Source organism: Sorex fumeus, unplaced genomic scaffold (genome assembly GCF_029834395.1).
Source record: "Sorex fumeus unplaced genomic scaffold, SorFum_2.1 ptg000130l, whole genome shotgun sequence".
Lineage (NCBI taxonomy): Eukaryota > Metazoa > Chordata > Mammalia > Eulipotyphla > Soricidae > Sorex > Sorex fumeus.
The window spans coordinates 2,313,368-2,327,671 of NW_026606187.1; the positions used below are offsets into that span (position 1 = coordinate 2,313,368).

The 14,304-nt window shown below is 42.0% G+C and overlaps 1 pseudogene; it reads right to left on the reverse strand.

The window, feature by feature from the left end:
- Positions 1–1,974: 1,974 nt before the first annotated feature.
- On the reverse strand, positions 1,975–11,758 carry LOC130045997 (apoptotic chromatin condensation inducer in the nucleus-like; annotated as a pseudogene).
- Between the last annotated feature and the right edge of the window lie 2,546 nt (positions 11,759–14,304).

Genomic DNA, 14,304 nt, shown 5'->3' on the forward strand with positions numbered 1-14,304 from the left:
CCAGACCACTGACAGCATCCCGTCTGGCATTCAGGCATAATCCTCCAGAAGTAATGCCCCATGGAGGATACAAGCTAAGAATAAAAGCGCCATTGATTCATCACCCGGATGAATAATTTCTTGCTGTGCTTTAATCACCTTGCTGGAAGATTTTAGTTGTAGCCTTGCCACAGAGATGACCTACAGACCTTCAGCTCTGTGGTGTCCTCCTCTTTCTTTTCTCATCTCTCCTTTTCCACTCCCCCAAAGCGCTCTCTACACCGTGCAACCTGACTGAAATTTAAAGGTTCCTCTTTCCCGGGGTTTGGGAAATAATTTAGAACTTGGAGCCTAAAGGATGAGAGCTCAGAGGTTCAATGAAATAAGGCCTTTGAAGGTTTGGTTAAACAAAGAAACATAAACATATATACACAAAGGAGAAATGATCGGCTATGGTGATCAAACTAGTAAAGGGCGGAAGATCAAGCACATCATTATTGTTCTGTGGAAATTATTCCGTGGAAATCGGTGGAAACTATAGCACATCCAATAATAGAAATGCCATAAACATATAGTTAGAATTATCTCTGTTTCATGTTTCAACTCCTCCATGTTTCTGAGGAGTTTTAGCGTGTGGACATTTTACTGTGAACAAAATAATTTACATTAATACACTTTACAATACTAATAATTTGCAATAGTAATAATAATGGGTGGAGCGATAGCACAGCGGGTAGGGCATTTGCCTTGCAGGTGGTCGACCCGGGTTTGATTCCTCCACCCCTCTCAGAGAGCCTGGCAAGCTACCGAGAGTATCCCGAAAGCCCTGGAAAGCATGGCAAGCTCTCCAAGGAGTACTGGATATGCCAAAAACAGTAACAAGTCTCACAATGGTGCCCTCACAATGGTTACTGGTACTCGCTCGAGCAAATGGATGAACAATGGGAGGACAGTGCTACAGTGCTACAGTATTAATAATAAAATTTACATTACTGCCTTAGTAGGGGTCATATCTAGCTGTGCTGGGGGAAGAACAGAGTAACTCCCAGGAATGCTCAGAGGTTGCTATGTGTTTCTCAGTTCCCAAAGTGTTCCAGGCTACCAGGGTAACCTAGTGGTGCTCATTAGGCTATGTTGTATCTTCATCAAACTCAGAGACTCAGAGATGCGTAGCATTTTCTCTAACATTCGAATTATATGTCTACCAGTCCTATATTATTTTTAATACTAAAGTGATTACATACCAATGGTCTCAGATATTAAACAATGCTTCATGCACCAATATAAAGATAACAGAATGGAGTAATTCAAGTTGGCTACACTGAGGATGACTGGTCTTTGGGTGATTGGATCTAGCATCTTATCTGGAAGACTCTATGGCCAAGGACACCAATCACCCACTGACTCATTTCCTTCCATTGCTGGTGGTTCATTCTACACTTCAGGATTTGCTCACAACATGAGTCCCAGGCTCTGTGAGAGGGAGGCAATTAGTCCTAACTGAGGTAAAGTAATCACCACTGTATGAAGGGAGAGAAAGATTACTTTTCAGAGTTCATGTTGAGGACTGTCCAAAGGAAGAAACCAACAAAAAGAGATAGGATTAACTGCCTCCCCTTCCATTTCCCTAGGGCAGAGATAAATTATCTGCAGTTGTACAGAGATAGTACAGAGGTTTAAGGGATCTCCCTATAGTACATGGCCAACATTGATTGAATACTGGCATGATATCTGTTCTCCTGAGTACAGGGAGGAGTGATTCCTGAGCACAGAGCTAGGAATAAATACCTGTGGGTGTGACACAGCCTCACCCACACCTCCAGCACAAGAAGCTGAAGATGTTTCATTTTGGACTTTACAGCTGCTGTGGCCTTTCTAAGCAGGGACTGGAATAGAGAAGAAATAGGGGGAGGCTATACTACCACTCACAGCTGAATCTTCTTCTTGTTCTTCTTCTTCTCTTTCTCTCTTCTTCCTTGTCTTCCTCATCTTCCTCTTCTTCCTCTTCTTTTCTTCTTCTTCCTCCTCCTCCTCCTCTTCCTCCTCTTCCTCCACTTCCTCCTCCTCCTTCTCCTCTCAATTTTTTGGCTAAAAGTTCGTCTTCTTTATATTCCAGATTGTAAACTTTGTTACACACAAGACTCATGGCATCGTCTCTTGGTCAAGGAATTCCCAGGAGTCTATTCATAGACCCCATAGTGTGACTTCTCAATGTCACATTGTAACAGTAGCACACAGAATTGTATGTTTAATTTATCTTGTTGCTGTAACAGATTACTGCAAATTTAGTGACTTAAAGCAACACATATTTCATCCCATAGACTGTGCTGTCTAACCAAAAAATAATGCAAGCCACATAGGTCGTTTAAATTTTTCTCAAAGCCAGATTTATGAAAGTAAAAAGAAACAGGTAAAAATAATTTTAATGTTTTGTTCAACTGAATTATAACAAGCTTGGTCACTTCCACAAGAAATCAATATATTAATCATTGAGTGAGTTATTTTTAGTACCCAAAATATCAATCATTGAGTTTTCTAAAGGAAATTTCTAAAGCTCATATTTATTTTATATTTACAGCCTGTGTCTTCATTTGGATTGATGGCAATCTGCTCTTTTGACTTCACACATCCCGTAGCCTCTCATAGGCTGACATTACAAGTAAAACCAAAGGTCAGCGTCCTCTTTTCTCAGAGAGGTTTTTCAATATTGAAGATCATTTCTGAAGCTTCTGTCTTCTCTTCTTTTATTGAATCAGGAGTCTTTTGTACAATAAAGAGAATAGACTGAAATTAAAAAGTCTTAAGTTTGGCCACTCTCTTCACCTCTGTTCTTTCAATAGTGCACTGTATAGGGAATCCATAAATAAGCTAGTAGGTGCCAATGAGATTCAGTTCTGCCTTCCCCATTGGTGAAGTTTCCAGCCTTTTGGCAGATGGACAAGGTTATCCTCAAGTTCTTTCCTTCCCTTACCAGCTTTGCCACTGCTTTGGGGAATGTAGAGCAATAAAAATAACTATTATAGGAAAGATGAGTTGTGGCTGATCAAGTCTTTTCTACACTTACAACTTAAAGTTTCCCCTTCCCCCTACAGGATTTTATTATTTTAGTTCCTGGGAAAACCCGCTCTCATCCTCCTCCACCGGACTCAAAGGTTCATTATCCCTGGGGGAACATTCTCCACCACAATTCACCTTCATCCTTTGTTCATCCCAAATCACTTTGTCTATCTTCCTTCCATCTGAACCCTTTAAACTTTTATAATGACCATAGATTCATTTCTCTTCCCCCTTAGAAAATTGTTACATATTTCAAGAAAAAAAATTCCCTGCCATTCATCTCATAACTCTCTATAATTATCACAAGGTTTTTCCTATTATAGATACTCAGTAGTCCTGGGGCCTTCTTTGGTTCATTGAATAGAAAGAAACTAATTGGTCCATCTGGGGGATTGAGTGTGTGACCTTGGCTTTATCTCCAAAGGCTTGGAGACTAGATTTGCATGCTTTTGTTGTCCTGGGTCAAGAGGTCACATGTAGTTCAAAGTGGGTGGGGTGGAATACGGGATATTTGACAATATACCGCTTTAGTTAGATAAAGAGGACCTATTCATATATTTTTGGGAAGGGAATCAATGAAGTTCATGGCCCCTTTGCCTTTGACAATAGTCTTTCAGAGTTGTAGAAAGAGAACCTCTAAGAAGCTGCTTAATGTGAGCTCCTGCTGAGAGCCTCAAATTGATCTTCGCAACACCAAAAAAAAAAAAAAAATGCCTGTCTCTTGGATTCAGAGAGAAAAGATGGAAAATTTCAAGAAGACCGAAGATGATACATCTAATATTTTCTAGTGAGACAGGAAACAGGAAAGTCATCCTTGAGTAAAAACAAGGGAAATCACAGTCACTCTCTATTAAGTGAATTCAGTATTAGTACTAAAGTGAACTCAGAATTAGAAATGTTATTTCCATATTATTTCTATAAATTGCCTTGCTGCTAGTTCTTATCTCTAACAATGAAATAGCTGGGCTTCTAGCTATTTAGCACTGGAGTACTGTAGCACTGTCCTCCTGTTGTTCATCAATTTGCTCAAGTGGACCCAGTAATTTCTCCATTGTGAGACTTGTTGTTACTGTGTTTGGCATATCGAATATGTCATGGGTAGCTTGCTAGGCTTTCCCATGCGGGCGAAATACTCTCTGAGAGGGACGGAGGAATCGAAGCCGGGTTGGACGGGTCGGCCGCATGCAAGGCAAATGCCCTTCCTCTGTGTTATCGCTCCTGCCCTTAGCTATTTAAAGGATATAAAAGTCCTGATACCTTTATATCGTTGGCCCCACAACTAGAGTGACTTCCATTCATTATTTTCATCTGCTTCTAGAACTAGAAGCAAACAGCACAAGTAGATATAGATAGTACATTCTATTTGTGTGAATTTGGTTTCAGTTTGATAAAGTTAAAATGAATCAGAGTGGGTCCCAAATCTGAAAGATGTTTATTCCAGCCAGAAACATATGAAATATGAAACTATAATGTGCTGTCAGAAATGCAGCATTAGCTGTGCCTATGAACCATAACTGTAATCTAAAAAAGCAGAGATTCACCTTGTCACTTTGTTCACTCTGTTAACACACAAATAATGACCCTGAGGTGTTCAAGGATATGGGGTGACCATAGTAAAAAAAAAAATCACTGTATCACTGTCATCCCATTGTTCATCAATTTGCTCAAGTGGGTGCCAGTAATGTCTTCATTCATCCCAGCCCTTAGATTTTAGCAGCCTCTCCTTACTCGTCCTTCCCAATGGTGCCTTATTGGAGGCTCTTTCAGGGTCAGGGGAATGATCCATTATTGTTTAAAAAAATGGTAGTCAGAGTTAACATTTTGCCAGGTTTTTGAGCTTACAAACATTTGGACTGTTCAGAGATAGTGTGGTCAGAGCTCAGTGGTCACATGATTAAAATGGAAGTTTCCAAAATAGAGAGCATATCATGGGGGCACAGTTGACACCGTTGAGCAGTAATTGTTTAGTTTTTTGTTGTTCTCTGTGTGTGTGATTATGGTGCTTTTATCTGAAGGGTTTCAGATGATGAAGTAAGAAAACACACTTCATATGTTTGCAAGTCGTTCTGGTTGTCAAATGGAAAGTGAATGACAGGCTGAGAGTAAAATAAAAATCAAGATGTGAAGCGAAGAGATCCATTGAGATGTTGTTGCTGTAGTTTAAGTAAGAAGATATAGCACATTAGCTGAGAAATGACACTAAAGACAAAGAGAAGGCTAGTGGAGAGGCATTCATTCTCTGGCATAAAAATTAAAATTCTTGAAGGCAAGAAACTATCAGGGGAACTCTGTAATATTCTCAGCCACTCTGAAAGCATAATCACACCAGAAGCATCGTAGCCAATATCACCACCACCATGAATATCACTGTCACCACCAGCCTGTATCACTACTATTGTTACCATCACTACCACTGACTACTCCATCACCATCACCATGACAATCATTATCATCATAGTCTTTACCATTTTCATATTGAAACACATATTAGTGAATAATGAACTTGTTGGTTTCTCACAGAAATATATGGAGTGCCTTTATTATCAGAATTTGTCTTTGTTAGTTTGATCTGCCAAAACTAGAGAAAATTACACACCCCACCTGCAATAGCAGGCAGTTAAAATCATAGTCTGTTAAATCATAGAGATGTAATTTCAACCGGTAACAAAAAGAGAGACACCAGTTTTTATAAAAAGACATAAAGTGTACTCTCTTTTTCTACATTTTTTGTGTGTGTTGTGTGTGTGTGTGTGTGTGTGTGTGTGTGTGCTAAATCCAGGAATTCTCAGAGCTTACTCCTGGCTCTATACTCAGGGCTCGCTCCTGAAGTATGTGGGTCAGCTGCATGCAAGGCAAATGCCCTACCTGCTGTACTATTACTCTAGCCCTACAAAATATACTCTTGGACCCAACTTAGTAGTTATCTTCATATTTATCCTGAAAAACTTTTAAAAGTGTTAATTGAAAGAAATTATCTATGATTTTGGAAAATTCAAAATAAAATCTGTAGAGAAAGCCAAGCCATGAAAGTGCTGAAAATTTGAATTACATCACAGATTCCAAAATATTTCCCCCCTAGAATTATCCATTACTGGGATAACATCAAAGTCTGTTTACAATCATTATTAAAATCAAACAAATCAGTGTTGCTGAGTTCACTCTTCTCAGCATCACAAATATCCTCTTTATAGGGTTTTGGAGATAAGTCCAATCTTGTAAGTCCATTTTTTTTCTTTTTGGGTCACACCCAGCAATGCAGAGGGGTTACTCCTGGCTTTGCCCTCAGGAATTACTCCTGGCGGTTCTCAAGGTACCATATGGGATGCTGGGATTCGAACCCAGGTCAGCCATGTGCAAGGAAAATGCCCTACCCGCTGTGCTATTGCTCCAGCCCCCTCTAAGTCCAATCTTATACTTGCTCCAAGAATATTTTTTCTCCTGAAAAACTTACTTTTATGAGCATTGTGAGCAACGGGAAAAATCAAAATTTCCCGATAGATCAGAGAGATAGTAAATTGGGCAGGGCACCTGCCTTGTACAAAATAGACCAGGGTTCCATTCCTGGCACCCTATGAAGTCCCTGGTCCTGCCAAGAGTAACCCTTGAGTGCTGAGACAGGAGTACGCCCTGAACACTGCTGGCTGTGTTCCCAAAAGAGAAACAAAAACAAAAAACTATTCCTAAAATATTTCGAATTTTGCCCCCTACATTTTATGGAATATAAAAGATGGTCTGCATTTGAATCTTGTTTCAGTTGTTCCCCATTTTGCTGTTTTGCTTTCTACAGTTTCAGTCACCCATAGACAATCTGAGTCCAAAACTATTGCATACAATATTTTGAGAGATCACGGTCACAGTCCTCCCATTGTTCATTGATTTGCCCGCCCAGTAACGTCTTCATCGTGAGACTTGTTGTTACTGTGTTTGGCATATCGAATACATCACGGGTGGCTTGCCAGGCTCTGCCGTGCGGGCTACATACTCTCAGTAGCTTGCCGGGCTCTCCGAGAGGGGCGGAGGAATGAACTCGGTTCAGCCATATCGGCTGCATGCAAGGCAAACGCCCTACCGCTGTGCCATCGCTCCAGGGGTAGGGCGTTTGCCTTGCAGGCAGCCAACATTTTGAGAGATAAAGAGATTATATTCATCTAAATATTAAAGTATACTGTAGTACTGTCATCCTGTTGTTTATCAATTTGCTCGAGCAGGCACCAGTAACGTCTCCATTGTGAGACTTGTTGTTACTGTTGTTGGCATATTAAATACGCCCCGGGGAGCTTGCCAGATTCTGTTTTGCAGGCGGGATACTCTTGGTAGCTTGCTGGGCTCTCCGAGAGGGATGAAGGAATCAAACCTGGGTCAGCCACGTGCAAGGTAAACACCCTACCCCCTGTGCTATGGCTCCAGCTCTTAAACTATACTAATCATTGGTGGTGGAGAATGGGCACTGGTGGAGGGATGGGTACTCGATCGTTGTATAACTGAAACCCAAGATTGAAAGTTTGTAAGTCTACAACTGTACCTCATGTTGTTTCACTAATAAAAAAATTAATTGCATTAATAAAGTATATTTAATGTATTTGCTCGAGCGGGCCCAGTAACGTCTCCATTGGAGACTTTGTTGTTACTGTGTCTGGCATATCGAATACTCTCGGTAGCTTGCCGGGCTCTCCAAGAGGGGCGGAGGAATCGAACTCCGGTCGGCCATGTTGGCCGCTTGTAAGGCGAATGCCCTTATAACTAAAGTGTAATTAGTGAAGTCTATTATTATAAATTCTCTTATGTTATTGCTGCTGATATTTAATGTGCCCAATTTGTAAATTAAGCATTATTCATAGGTATGAGTGTATAGAGGCAAACATAGAGTCTAACTTATGATTATATACTATACATGGTCTTATCCATGGTTTTAGGCATCCGTAGGGAGTATAGGCAAATGTCCGTAATGTATTTGATATAGGGGGACTACTTACCACGTTCTATGATCTACCTGGCCTTATTTTTCTAAGAATTTCTCCTCTACATTTAATCTCAACTACTTTTTAGTTAGTATTGAATGTACAGTTTGAAGTTCCTGAAAATCCCTTCTGGAGAATAAGGAAATAAAAATAAATGAGCTTTATTCTTAGCTTTCAGTGCCACTGAAATGTTGCTTCTCATTTTACTTTTACATGGCTTCTATAAAAATTGGAGAGTAACTATGAGAACTGTTTTGTTTTTGACTAGAACTATGAAATCATTTTTAGACTTTATTGGACTATGTTAATAATATCTATTTTTTTGGTACCACTCTTGGTGGTGTTCAGGGCACACTATTTGCTCTGCACTCAAGGGTCACTCCTGAAAGCTTTTGGCCCAATACAAGGCAGTCAGTTGCCTTACTTTCTCTACTATTTCTCCAACCTCATTAATACCCAACTTTTAAGAGAAAGATAAAACACAGTTCTTTGGAAATGTTTTTTTGCTTTCCTTAGAGTGACAAATTGTGCTCACAATAACAGGTGGTGTTTGGATACTATGTATATTTTGAACAAAAAGATAACATGAATCAAAAAAATGACTTTGTATTAGTAAGCAGTACTCAGCCAAAGGGAAATAAAACTCTGAATTATTAAACCGGTCTTCCAAAGCACGATAGAGTAGTTGAAGCAAAAACAATTGGACTGCTTCTCTTCTGTGTGAGTCTTCAAGGGTTAAAAGCACCCTGGCACAGAATTAACAGTTTCAGTATCAAGGAGCTGAAAGGAAGTGGACTACATTCTATGGAGTAAGAAGGACAGGGGAAAAGTTCCTGCACTCTGTTCAAAATCTGTGAATGCCAGGAAAGCACAATTTTATTTATTCACTGCATGAACTACTCTTGTTCCCTACTGCTCTTCTATTTTTTACTATCTTGTTGAGCAGTGATTGAAACGTCAAGATAAGTACATATTTAATGTATTCAATTCCATGAGTTTGGGTATAAGTATACATCCATGGAACCGTCACTGCCTTCAGAGCCCAAAGCATATCCATCGCCTTCCAAAGTTTTTCCTTGCTTCCTTTATTATAACCATCATTGTCACTGTTACTCAATTAAATTGCTTCTGTTATTTTTTAGTTCTTTTCTAGTTGGAGCGATAGCACAGCGGGTAGGGCTGGAGCGATAGCACAGCGGGTAGGGCGTTCGCCTTACAAGCGGCCAACATGGCCGACCCGAGTTCGATTCCTCTGCCCCTCTCGGAGAGCCCGGCAAGCTACCGAGAGTATTCGATATGCCAGACACAGTAACAACAAAGTCTCCAATGGAGACGTTACTGGGCCCGCTCGAGCAAATCGACGATCAACGGGAGGGCCTTTACCTTTACCTTTACCTAGTTAACTTTTTTATTGAGGTAACTTTATATTGCAACACTGTATTTGTCTTAGAAATAGAGATTCATACTTCTCCAAGCCTATGACATCACACACAGATTGAGATGCCTAGATTCCCACCACCAATACTAAGGGCTTTTCACTGTAATCCTTTTTACTTCTTTGGTGGTCCTAGTCACTAGCATTCAACTTTCTGCTAGCTTTTTTATTTCCTTTCTGCTATTTTATATTCCAATCTAGCTGTCGGTCAGCGGGAGCCAGTAGATGCAGGGGGCAGCCTTAGTCTTACGGAAAAGGTCGTCCAGCAGCTTGGCAGGTGGCTCTCTTTCTTCTCCCTCTTCTTTTCTTTTCACTTGCAAGTCCCCTGTGGCGCCGGCCCTGGGACCGTGATCCGGAACAGGTCCTTCTCGAACTTTGTCCCGATCCCATTCTTGTCCCCATCGGGTTCGCTCTCGCCGGTCCCTTTCCCGTTCCCGCTCTGGCCACTGATCCCTTACTGCCCGTTCCTGCTCCCGCTGCTCTCTGCCCGGGGATGCTGTGGTGGTGACTGGGCTCGGGTTGGGGGTGGGGGAGTGCAGGAGCCGTGGGACACCTTGCTCCTCTGTCTTAGCTTCTTAGCTTCAGAGTTACGGTCCACCAAGAGGCCCCGGTGATAATCCAGCCCATCTTGCTCGGCAAAGTCAGCACAAAGGAATTTCGGATTGGACTGGGGCCATTTGACCCCATGTAGAGCCGTGCAGATGGCAACAGCTTCCTCTACTGTCGCATTCATTACAAAGCAGTGAGATTTGATATTGTCCATCTAAAAGGCCTCTTTCACCAGAGTTTCTCTTCATCGCAACATTTTTTTCAGTTGGCCTGAAGTGGAGGGGCGCACAAAATTGGAGATGTGGACAATGTTATTGATCCTGCCCTGGGGTGGGGAGGGCACCTGAGCAATCCCCACTGGCTTGTCAATGGTAATGGAGACTCCAGACTTCTGTTGGCTAATGGATCTTTAGGTCAAGGTATCTCCTAAAGTCACTTTTTTTTTTAATTAATTTTTATTAGTGAAACACCATGAGGTACTGTTGTAGACTTACAAATTTTTGTGCTTGGGTTTCAATTATACAATGATCAAATACCCATCCCTCCACCAGTGCCCATTTCCCACCACCACGGATCCCAGTATCCCTCCCACTCCCCATCCCCCCGTCTCACCCTGCCTCTGTGGCAGGACATTCCCTTTTGTTCTCTCTCTCCTTTTGGGTGTTGTGGTCTGCAAAAGAGGCATTGAGAGGCAATCATGTTTGGCCTATAGTCTACTTTCAGCATACATCTCCCATCCTGGGAGGATCCTCCAGACACCCTTTATTTAGTGCTCCCTTATCTATCTGAGCTTCCCTTTGCTGTAGAATACCTAACTGGCCTCTAAGCCATGGAGTAATCCTCCTGGTACTGATCTCGGCTATTCTTGGGTATTCAATCTCTTATTTTGTTACTTTATGTTCCCCAGATGAATGCAATCTTTTTATGTCTATCCCTCTCTTTCTGATCATTTCGCTTAGCATGATACTTTCCATGTAGTACCACTTGTAGGTAAATTTCATGATTTCATCTTTTCTAACAGCTACATATTACTCCATTGTGTAGATGTACCAAAGTTTCTTTAATCAGTCATCTGTTCTTGGGCACTCAAGTTTTTTCCAGAGTCTGGCTATTGTAAACAGTGCTGCAATGAACAAACAAGTGCAGATGTCACTTTGTAAAGTCACTTTCTTGACTTCGGCTCCACAGGCAGTGGAAGGGCCACCTCTACTGAAACCTGGGGCGGGCCAGCGCAGGGGCCTCTGCTTCAGGTTCCTTCTCTTCTTCCTCTTCCCTCTGCCCATTCTCCTGGCCCTCAGTAGGCACTACCTGAGTGACAGTCTGGCATATTTTCAGCCCTTTGTCATGGGACCCATTGTTGCCATCACGGTCTGTCTCATCCTCAGATATTTGGGAGTCGTCAGCATGAACATCCACAATAGCCTCCTGCCCTGCCAGGGGTTTGATGTCGGGGATGAGACTCTTGAGTGACTCGGTGGTGATGCTGATGGATGGTTTCTTCTGGGTAGTCACTGTGCTGGCTCCCCAACTGCCGCTTCTGACCAGGCTGACCCCGCTCTGTGTCACTGTTTCCAGCTGGCACCCCCTTGGTAGTCTAGACAACGGAGATCTTCCTCGTGAATGAATTGGGCAGCGCACTCTCTTTCTTCTCCTCATCTTTGGCACTGCCCCCTGGGCAGTCATCGTTGCTGACTTGGACTCCAGTCATCACAGAGGGTGCTGGAAACTCACTTTCAGGTCTGTTTCCACTTGTGTCCATGGTCACTGCCTCCTTCTCCTCACCAGCAGCCCATATGTGGGAGTTCAAATATGGTTTAAACCATGGGAAGACCTACAAGGGTGATTAGAGGTCACCCTAAAATCCTCTATCCCTCTTGGAGAGCCTGGCAAGCTACTGAGAATATCGCGCCTGCATGGCAGAGCCTGGCAAGCTATCCCTGGCGTATTCGATATGCCAAAACCAGTACATACAATGGGCCTTATTCCCCTGACCCTGAAAGAGTCACCAATATGGCAGCGTTAAGAAGATGAGGAAGGAGAGGCTGATAAAATCTCAAAGCCGAACTAGGCTGACAAAATGAAGAAGGACAAACTCAATACATCATTCAAATCTTAGCTAAAGACCCCAGTACATCTTCCCCACTAAGACTCTTTAAACTGCATCTCCCTGCCCACTTTCTTCATGTTCTCCTAAAATTATGTGCATAACTTTATTCTGTGATTTTCTTGGCCAAGATCACTCTTTTTTAAAAAAAAATGTGAACTTAAGGAAGCCAAAGTCATTTAACATAAAATAATATTAATCAGGTTGTCAAACAGTTGTAAGTAGTTTTCACATATTAATACTATTTAACCCTCTCCATCATCCAAGGATTGTTTCTTAATCTTATTTTTAATCATTCCTTGTTTATGAATGGTGTGAGAAGCTCAAAGAAGTAGAGTGAATTTCCCAAAGTCACACTGGCATTAAGTAACAGAGTTGAAATTTTGCTTTAAGATATTTGTTTCAAAAGTTCAAGCTTTTTGTAACTAATCCCATTCATATCCTCAATTATCTTAAAGGGATGGTGATACCAAAGCGTGATCAGATAAGCTAGGTCTTTTCTGAATTCCCAGTCATATGCTTAGGCTGAAAAAAAAATCAAAAGCCAATTTCCTACATGGGACATCTAGAAAAACTTAGGTAACAGTGGATAGAAAGAATTTACCTTTCTAGGATGTCATTGCCACCCCAGAATGCTGACTCATTAGAGTAAAATAGATGCTTAGAGATGGGACAGATTACAGTTGCTGCAAATTCGTTGTATTGTTAACAATGGGGTTGTGATATAATACTTGTATTGCAAACCATAATGCCTAGAATGAGAGAGAGAGAGAGAAAGAGAGAAGAAAAGTGCCTTCTCTGGAGGCAGGCTGGGGTAGGGGGGACTGGCAGGAGGGAAACTGTGGTGTGAAATGTACACTAGTGAAGGGACAGGTATTGGACCATTGTATGACTAAAAGCCAATCATGAACAACCTTCTAACTGTGCACCTCATGGTGATTCAATTTAAAAATTAATAAATGCTGATATTTCGTATGTAAAATTTTATAGAAATAAAACCTCTCTGTATCACTGTCATCACTGTCATCCTGTTGGTCATCAAATTACTCGAGTGGGCACCAGTAACATCTCTATTCCTCCCAGCCCTGCGATTCTAGCAGCATCTTCTTTTTTTTTAATGCAGTCTTTTTTAAAAATTTTTATTAGTGAGACACCATGAGGAACAGCTGTAGACTTACAAATTGTTGTGCTTGGGTTTTAATTATACAATAATCAAATACTCATCCCTCCACCAGTGCCCATTTTCCACCACCATGGATCCCAGTATCCCTCCCACCCCCCACCCACTCCCCATACCACCCTGCCTCCGTGGCAGGGCATTCTCTTTTGTTCTCTCTCTCTATGTCTTTGGGTGTTGTGGTTTGCAAAAGAGGCATTGAGTGGCAATCATGTTTGGTCTATAGTCTACTTCAGCATACTTCTCCCATCCTGGGAGGATCCTCCCAACACACTTTATTTGGTGCTCCCTTCTCTATCTGAGCTCCCTTTTCCCACTAGCATGTGTGACTAGCCTCCAAGCCATGGAGAAAAATTCCTGGTACTAATCTCTCCACACGCATGAAGGTACCAGCAGAGTAACAAAGGCATGCGGGTCCAGGGTCTGAGATCTCCAAGTCTGCTTGGATCAGGGCTGAGCATCCTCCACCCAGATCCTCCATCTTCCAGTAGGCAGGAGTCACACCCACCAACTGGCCCCCTGGCGCTGTGTAATCCCATCAACGGCCAAGACCCAGAGACTATAAAACCCAGCTCCCAGAAGTGTGTGGGCGCATTTGCAGCCGCGCAACATCTCATTATCTCATTCTTACTTTGGACAACCTGGCAGGCTACCGAATGTAACCTGCCTACATGGCAGAGTCTGGCAAACTCCCCATGGCGTATGCAATATGCCAAATACCAGTAACAATGATGGGTCTCATTCTCCTAACCCTGAAAGAGCCTTGAATATGGTACTTTTTAAAATCTCTGGGCTAGGACAAAGGAGACGTTACTGGGGCCTGCTCGAGACAATCAACGAACAGCAGGATGATTGTGATCGTGATCATGAATCTCGGCCATTCTTGGGTGTTAATCTCCTATTTTGTTACTTCATGTTCCCCAGATGAATGCAATCTTTCTATGTCTGTCCCTCTCTTTCTGACTCATTTCGCTTAGCATGATACTTTCCATGTAGTATCACTTGTATGTAAATTTCACGACTTCATCTTTTCTAATAGCTACAT